The following is a 9,487-nucleotide window of genomic DNA, read 5'->3' as shown; positions in this document are numbered from 1 at the left end:
TTCAAAAAAAAAAAAAAACCTTTGAATTGAATCAAAGAATGTTAGGAAATGTAAATTTACACTTGTCAGAGAAAGAAAATTTTATTAGGTCACAGTATTTTTGTAAGCACCGGTGAGCTCTAGCATGAAGTTGCCATGAAGACACATGAGGCTTATATCCCTGTACATTTTGAAGGAAATGGGATTTCTGGCTGCTCTCTTGTCAACAGACACTCTCATTCATCTACACATGGCAACTGTGGTAGACCAGATTTTTGATCTATAGATCAATTTTAGGAGAATTCACATCTTTATCATGTTGAGACTCCCAATTGAGCACAATATGTGTCTCCATATTTTTAGGCACAATATGTGTCTCAATATTTAATTTCTTTTATCAGAATTCGTATTTTTTAGCATACAGAACTTACATATGTTTTTCCTTTGATTTTAATATTACTTTTTTCAGATTTTTTAACCGTTGTTTTAAAAAATTGATTTCCATTCACATTGCCAGTAGGTAGAAATACAATTGACTTTTTTTGTGTGTTGACATTGTATCTAGAATCTTCCTTAACACACATTAATTTTAAGTGTGTTTTTTGTTTTTGTTTTTTGTGGTTGAAATTGTCTAGATATACAACCATAATATCTGTAAATAGAAAAATATTTCTTCATTTCCAATCTGTGTAACTTATATTTCTTTTTCTTGCCTTACTGCATTGACTAAGACTTCCATTACAATGTTAAATGGGAATGAAGTGGACATTTTTGCCTTCCTCCCAACTTTCTGGATTTACTCTCACTCTGCATTTACTCTTTAATCATGAAATATGATGTTAGGTAGTTTTTGTAGATGACCTTTATCTACAAAGGGATGGTTTCTTTGTATTCTTAGTTTCTGATAATTTTTATCATAAATGGATATTGCATTTTATTAAATGTCTTTTCTGTATTAATTGATAGGATCATGTATTTTTTTTCTTCTTCACACTATTATTACATAAGTTCACATCGATTAAATTTTCACACATTCAATTAACATTGTATTTCTGGGGTAAATTTTACTTGACCATGGTATATTTTCCTTTTCATATATTGCTAGGTGTTTGTTGTTGTTGTTACTGTTGTGTTTACAAATTGTTGAAGGTTTTGTGGCTATAGTAACGAGGGATATTGGTCTGTAGTTTTCTTTTTTGTACTGTCTTAAGTTTTGATGTCAGTGTTATTCTGAACTTATAAAATGAGATGGGAAGTTTTTATTCTTTATTCTTCCATTTTCTGGAAGAAATTGTTTAGAATTAGTGCTATTTATCTTTACACATGATCTTAGCCAAAAGGCCGAGAAGCGATAGTGCTATTCATCTTTAAATGTGATAAAATTTGCCAGTGAAATCATCTGGGTCTTGTTTTTAATCTGAAGGATTAAATATGAATTCATTTTTAATCTTTTTTTTTTTTAGATTTTATTTATTTATTTGAGAGAGAGAATGAGATAGAGAGAGCATGAGAGGGGGGAGGGTCAGAGGGAGAAGCAGTCTCCCTGCTGAGCAGGGACCCGATGCGGGACTCGATCCTGGGACTCCAGGATCATGACCTGAGCCGAAGGCAGTTGCTTAACCAACTGAGCCACCCAGGCGCCCAATTCATTTTTAATCTATATGAACACTAATGTCATCTATTTCTTCTTCATCAAATTTTGATATTTTACAGTTTTTGAGGCTTAGGTACATTTTTATAAGTTGTCAAATTTGTGTGTGTAGAGTTGTTTGTAGTTTCCTATATTATCCTATAAACGTCCTAAGGATCTGTAGGAATATCCCTTCTTTCAGGACTCATAATTTGTGTCTCCTCTCCTTTCTATTTGTAAGTTTCCTAGAGATTTATCATTTCTATTTTATCTTTACAATAAATTGACTTTCTTTTTTCACTTATTTTCTCTTTGATTTCTTTCTGTTTTCACATTCATTGATGTCTACTATCTTTATCATTGTCTTTAGTCTTCTAATTTGGGTTTTTTTTGTTGTTGTTGTTTTTCTTCTTCTTTAGTTTCTTAAGGTGGAGCCTCAGATTCTAAAAGCAGCTTTTAGAAACAGGTCCACTTCCTTAATCTTGCTGATTTTCTCTCCACAATTTCTATCTTTTACTGAAAAAGGAGTTTTAAAGTTTCCCAACTACAACTGTAGATTTGTTTTTAATGCTTTTCATTGTTATCTTCCATGAAGAGTTCTGGTAGTAGGTTGCTTTACAATTTAAGTTCAGGTTAGAATTATATCTGAATTGATGTCATCCTGGCATGAATATTGTGGCTGGGTTCAGAATATAAGTTTCTTCTCAGCACAGACAAGAATAGATACTTAGTGGAACAAGGAGTTGGTTGTGTTGGGATTCTCTTGACCTCTGGCTTCCAGGTTGGACTAATGGGAAAATCTGGAAGAATATTAGTGGATGTGGGATGGCAGACCTTCAGATATTGATCCCTGCACTCTGTTTTTGATATTCCCTTCCTGCCTTGCTGAGGGCCTGATACTACTTTCTAAGATACTGTCGTCTGTGGGATACCTCCTCCTTCATTGTTCTCTATGTTAACCCTGTTTCCTCTCCTTTCTCCTCCAGATGTGATCAAAACTTATCTTAGGAACAAGGTACAAGAAAGTTGCAAGAAATGTATTAAGTGAATGATTAATTAATAGAAGGCCAACATCACAAGCACCACACATTAATATCAAAATATGACCAATCATGGAAAAATCTTTGCAAAAGTCCAGAAGATTCCCTAGGATTTTGGTGTGATCTTTGATAGTTTTATAATACTATAGTGGGTAATTAATAGGTTTAAAAATAATAATTTGTTATCACCTTCTAATTTTTTTTCTCTATCTGTCCCACAATCATACAGTAAAAAATAGACCATTTTTATTGTCACTGCTTATTTTTCTTACCAATGAAGTTTGCTAACATAGACAGCTGAGGTCATCCAGAATTCCTGAAATATAAGATCACTTCACTTTTCTTTCTGATGTGATATATCTCACATCTTTGTGTGAACTGATCTGTGACTTTTGATGCAGAAGTTATCATTCAAGCCAGGAATGCAGTCATTCTAGAGGTATTACAGTTAGAGAACTTAAAACAATCTGTTTGGATGTGGGAAAATGGAATTTTATTCTTTTTTTTCTTTTATTTTTTTTTAAGATTTTATTTATTTATTTGACAGAGAGAGACACAGTGAGAGAGGGAACACAAGCAGGGGGAGCGGGAGAGGGAGAAGCAGGCCCCCTGCTGAGCAGAGAGCCCGATGTGGGGCTTGATCCCAGGACCCTGGGATCATGACCTGAGCCGAAGGCAGACGTTTAACGACTGAGCCACCCAGGCGCCCCTGGAATTTTATTCTTGTAGTATTGCTGGGCACAAAATATTTACTTGTGTGTTTCATTCAATTACTTTCTGTATAATCAATGAAATTCTCCCATCTGAAAAGGTCAAACCTACTAAAGAAGAAAAAAGTGTGGGGAACAGACTCTCAGACAGATGGGGTTTTTCGAAGCAGATACTGAAGTAATCTTTGTGTTATAAATTTTATTTCACCATTAAACTTGCTTTCTGTACAATATACACTAGTTACTTATACTGTAATCTTACTTGCTATGCATTAATTATTTTTGAAACATAGGTTCCTAATATCCTAATCACATTTGAGGTCTACAAATGTGCTTCTTCTACAAATATCTTCTCACCAATTTTCTAATCATGTTTCTTCCAAACCCCTGAACATCCAGCCCAACTGTTGGCTCCCATTCATGAATCAGTATATACTTAGACCTTTCTCTTTCTATGTAAAGTGAATCACCAGATACATTAGTCTGCCCTCTAGAAGAATTTCTCTTCAAGACTGACCTACAGGAATGTCCCAGAAAATCCCATGATTCACCTATAGGGCTCTGCCAAAGTCTTCAAGGGTACCTCTATCTGTCACTGACACTTCATGTTCTATTATGTCAGCTAGATAATATGGCTTAAGTAATGTAACAATAGACCTGCTGCAGAGCTTTCCTTTGTTCTGATCTTCATTCAAAACTAGCAGCTTTTTGGGTCACTTGTAAATGGGCCAGAGTTAGCACACTCAGATGAGGAATATGTTGTTTCTATAAGCTAAAGGGCCCCACTAGTTGTTGTGCTTTGCTTTTGTGTTTAAAATCAGCCAGATTCAACGACTTATTTTTCACCTTAGAAGGGATGCCCCATACCACTGGACCCCTAACAATTCCACTAGGGTAGAAGGCCCATGAATTTTTATTGGATTTATTTCTGTCTCTGACATGCAAATGTCTTACCAATAAGTCTAAAGAGTTGTTACTTCTTGAACACTAGGTAAAATCAACCTACTTTCATGTAATGGGCCTATATGATGGATATCTTGTGGATGATAAGGGCAATTAAGTTTCTTGTGGAATCAATTGTGGTATAGGACTGCAAAGTTGATACATCTTTGTGATAAAACAGTGAAGTTGTATTTCCAGCCTTGCCAACTAAAAGGAAACTGGTTTTGGTGGTCTTTACCAGCAAATATTGAGAAAAAAAGAATTTGCCAATTCAACAGTTACATATCAGGTACAAAGAAAAATATTAATTTACTCAAGCTATGAAACCACCTTTGGAAGTTCAATGAACTTGGGAGTTTAGCACCTAGGAAAGTTTACAATAACCAGCCATTAATCTCCAAGATCCATCTATTTTCTAAACAGGACGAATTGGCAGATTTGAATGAGGATGTAATGGGAATGCACCCTTCAAGTCATTGATGGTGGCATTAATCTCTACAGTCCTTCCAGGTATGTTGTATTGCTTTTGGTTTATTTATCTAGGTAGAGGCATTTCTAATGGCTTCCATGTGGCCTTTCCCAATATAATAGCCCTTACACTACAGGTTAGGGAACATGTGTGGAAATTCTTATAGTTGCTAAATATGTCTGTTTTAATTATGCATTCTGGCACTGAGAAAATAACCACATCAGGGATTTGTGGACACACTGGATCCGTATTGAGATAAACTTGAGTGACATTTTGGATCTCCTGGATTTAGCTTCACTTCAGAACCTATGTCTGGTAATCTCTTAAAAATCTGATTATCTCTTTTTTTTCCCACACACAGTCACCTAGTAAAAGGCCATGGGTCTCTTTGGGGAGGGCTGGGAGAAAGATTAACAGTATAAAATTTGGCAGGGCCCTTCCTGAAGGGGATTTGATCTCCCTTCATTCAAGGGACTATAGGTCTATAAACTGGCTCAACTCTGGAACTATCAGGATCCTATTCTTCCCCCATCCTCACTTTAAGTGCAGACACCTGTGAGGTTGGGGATTCACTTTGTGTTGTAATGCAGTAGTTTGCAAGAGGAGACTCTGGGTGGGTTTTTAGAACTGTCAGCTCTGTGGCTACAGGAGATAAGATTTCTTTTAGGGAAGTTATAGACACTTTCAGGTCATTTGTAAGGAATTTAAACTGGGAATTTGAATCCCTGAACTCATTATTTTCTTTTCCCACTTTCTCCAGTGCAATTATGAGCAACCAGAAATCTCATTATACCCATTAATTTGACAAACATGTTCTAAGATATCAACTACATAGCCAGTCAGAATGTGAGTTTTATGAATTTTTGATTAAGAGTATCCAATATGGTAGTTGGTGTATCTCTACTGACCTATCATGCAATGGACCATCAGTACTTTCTTTACCATTAAAAACAGAGCCATTTATGCCTTTAATATAATTAGAGAGCTAATTCCAGATACTCCAGAACCAATTCAGAAAACTCATCACTAAGATTCTATGCCTATAGGACCACTCTTCATATCAAGTTTGTATCTCTCAGGGTTCTCCAGAGAAACAGAACCAATAGGATATAGGTTTTTTATTTGAAATCTTTCTTTCTTTTTTAATATAGGTATTTACATGTACACATTTTTAAAAGTTTTATTTAAATTCCAGTTAGTTACATATAGTGTAATATTAGTTGCAGGTGCACAATATAGTGATTCAGCACAACCATACAACACCCGGTGCTCTTCACAGCAAGTGCACTTTTTAATCCTTATCACCTATTTTACCCATTTCCCTCTCCACCCCCCACCTCCCCTCTGGTAACCATCAGTTTGTTCTCTATAGTTAAGAGTCTGTTTCTTGATTTGTCTCTCTCTCCTTTTTTCCTATGCTTATTTGTTTTGTTTCTTAAATTCCACATGAGTGAAATCATATGGTATTTGTCCTTCTGTAACTGACTTATTTATCTCTATGCATCCTTTTAACTGGATCCCAATAGTTTTGGTATGTTGTTTTTTCACCTGAATTCATCTTAACATATTTTCTAATTTTCCTTATGATTTTTTCTTTGACCCACTGGTTATTTAAGAGTGTACTGTTTAATTTTTACGTATCTATGAATTCACCAAATTTCTTTGCTATTTCTGTATAATTTTATTCTATCGTGGTTAAAGAACTTTGTATGATTCTACTTATTTTAAATTTATTTATCCTAATTTTATGACCTTAGTATGTGGTCTATCCTAGAGAATGATTCATGTGCATTTGAGAAAAATGTATATTTTGCTGTTGGTAGTGAAGTGCTATATAGATACCTGTTAAGTCTCTTTGTTTTATATTGTTGTTCAAGTCTTCTATTGTCTTGTTGGTATTCTTTCTAGGTATACTATCAATTGTTGAAAATGTGATACTGAAGTCTGCAATGATTATTTTTTTTAACGACATAAATCTTGTATTTCATTTTTCCTTTAAATTTTTTATTGTGGTAAAATACACTTAAAATTTACTATCTTTACATTTTTAAGTGGAAAGTTCAGTGATACATTTATACTGTGCAGCCAATCACTACTGTCAATCTATAGAACACTTTTTCATCTTGCAAAACTGAAACTCTGGGGGCCCCTGGGTCACTCAGTCGTTAAGCATCTGCCTTCGGCTCAGGTCATGATCCCAGGGTCCTGGAATCAAGCCCTGCATCAGGCTCGCTGCTCAGTGGGGAGTTTGCTTGTCCCTCTCCCTGTGCCCCTCTGCTCTGCTTGTGCTCTCTCTCTTTCCAATAAATAAATAAAATCTTAAATAAAAACACTGAAACTCTGTAGCCATTAAGCAATAATTCTCAGTTCCTTCTTCCACCTACAATCTGGTAAGCTCTATTCAACTTTGTATCTCTAGGAATTATGCTTGACAAGTGTCACCTTTTCAGTAAAGGTCCTGCATCTCAGAAGGGCCCTGCCCATGTGGTTTGATGCTCTCCCATCAGGTTATGAGATCATTAATAATTTTTTACAGTTGCTCCACATTTTCATTCTGCCTTGGGCCCTGCATATTAGGTAGTGGTTTTATGTGAGAGGACAGGCTTAAAGGGGTAGGAACTCAAAGAACCCCTACCCTGGATTTTATTTTAAGTGTGGTGGCCAGACATTGGAGCATATGAAGCCAGAGAGAGTTGTGGTCTGGTGTGTAGAGGCATGGTGGCTAAAAATAGCAACTCTGGAATCAGATTGCCTGGGTTCAAATCTACTTTTGCTAACTTCCTAGTTATGTGATCTTGGATGATTTAATTTAAATTTCTGTAGTTCAGCGTCCTCAGGCATAAAATGGAAAATTGATACAACTTATCTCACTGGTTGTGGTGAAGACTGGGTTAACATACATATGATGTGGCACATTGTAAGAACTGTGTGAGTATTTGCCATCATGATTAGGAGTACTGGCTTGCAGTATTTTCCTCGCATATGTTATAAGCATGTCACCAGGCATTTTGCCAGAGAGCAGTGAAAGAAGCAGTGAGTGAGTGGCAGGGGATGTGGTCAAATTTGAAGTAACCAGAGGCCAGATCTTGTAGAGCTTTGTGGTTCCTGGTGAGAAGTTTGCACTTTAAGTAATGGAAACGTTGAGGGTAAAGAGTCAAAATTTCTGATTTGCATTTTATTCCCTTAGATCCCATCTCTTTCATTAAAGATTTAGGCTACTATCTTGACTCAAAGTCCACTCAGAAAAAAATAAAACTAAGTTTTGGAATTTTTGCTGCTTCTTGAGGGACGCAAAATAGCATCTTTACTGAATTCAAGGTGAGCTGCACTTCCTAATCTTCTTTGAAGGCACAGAAGGGCCTGAGGCCAACATTATAATATATTCAAGAAATGGTCTAAGTTCAGGCTCCTTAATGACCTACCCACCGGCAAACTTGCTGGAAATTGTCACATTATAATTCCTTTCATAATCATCAATAATTTCCAATTTGTTACTCCACAGTCACTTCTCTGATAAGGGTGGAGGCAAACTTCTAGCTCCTATAATTTACTTCCCTCTCTCATCTCCTTTTCCTGATTATGTCTTCAGTTTGTTCCTCCTCTAAAATCTGTAGTTCCCTGCAATACCTAAAGTCTATTGCCAAATATAAAAATCCTATATCCTGAAGGGGGAAACAAAGTCACAGTTTGAAACAGGTTACAATTCCATGAAAATAAAGAAATCAATAGCTTCCAGAAGGGACTGTGGCTGTGGAAATTGCATCAGAGTCATCATTCAAGGCAGTCAGTTAGATAATTGCTATGGGAATAATTATTAGTACTATCAGCTATCAGTGACCATGTTCAGCATTTCAATATGTCCAAGCAGGAAGGTGAAACAAAGTCATTGCCTTGCCAACTTGGTGACATTGTCTGGCATATTCATTGCTGTATCAGAAGTAGACTAGAAATGGGGAGACAAGCAAGTTTGCTTCACTACTTGCTGAAAATCTGCAGTATTTGAAAAGTGGTGGGACCTATTTTCTATTATAAAGAGTTTGTAAGTGTAGTGCAAGGAAAAACCTTAGAGTAGGGTGAGTTTGTATAACCAGGCCGATGTCAAAACAGGAAAATGGGACAACTCTGGAGTTTAAAAAAATAGAAATTACACAGGTGCCATGTCATACATACTTCGGTGGTTTTAAACTTTAGCTTGCATAGGCTTGTCTTGAGTACAAATAAAACTTCAGACTTCTCAGCTCCACCACAAGAAAATTTGCTTCAAGTCTCCTAAAGCACTTCGTTGAGCACATTCATAATCTGATAAGATGATCTCCTATAAAAACTAGCTTTTTGCTAAAACTCACCTTCCTTGTTTCAAATTTTCATCTTTCTGTGTTGGAAATGTTATGTCTATTCTTTTTCTAGACTAAGTTTAGAGTTAAGCTTTTTATTTGTGGTCATTTTTTAGTACTTAGTTCTATCAGGGACTTTAGAGAAATTTGGGTGGGGAAGGGTAAGTGCCAGTGCTCAGAGCTCCATAAAATGTGAACACCGACACCACCCTTCTACTGTGTTGAGTGACTTATGCAAGACCAATAGACTGATTATCTGCCAAGTCACAGGCTATGGACTGGCCCGAGGATTTCTTTTTCTTTCAAGTTGTAGAGTGAGTCTAACTTCACTGTTCCTGACAGGGAAGCATTAAAGCCCTTTGAGAAAGTGCATTTTACATTTA

This window comes from Mirounga leonina, unplaced genomic scaffold, assembly GCF_011800145.1.
Source record: "Mirounga leonina isolate KUSES-001 unplaced genomic scaffold, KU_Mleo_1.0 Mir_166, whole genome shotgun sequence".
NCBI lineage: Eukaryota > Metazoa > Chordata > Mammalia > Carnivora > Phocidae > Mirounga > Mirounga leonina.
The sequence above is the reverse complement of the archived record's forward strand: the minus strand, read 5'-3'. Positions refer to the sequence as shown.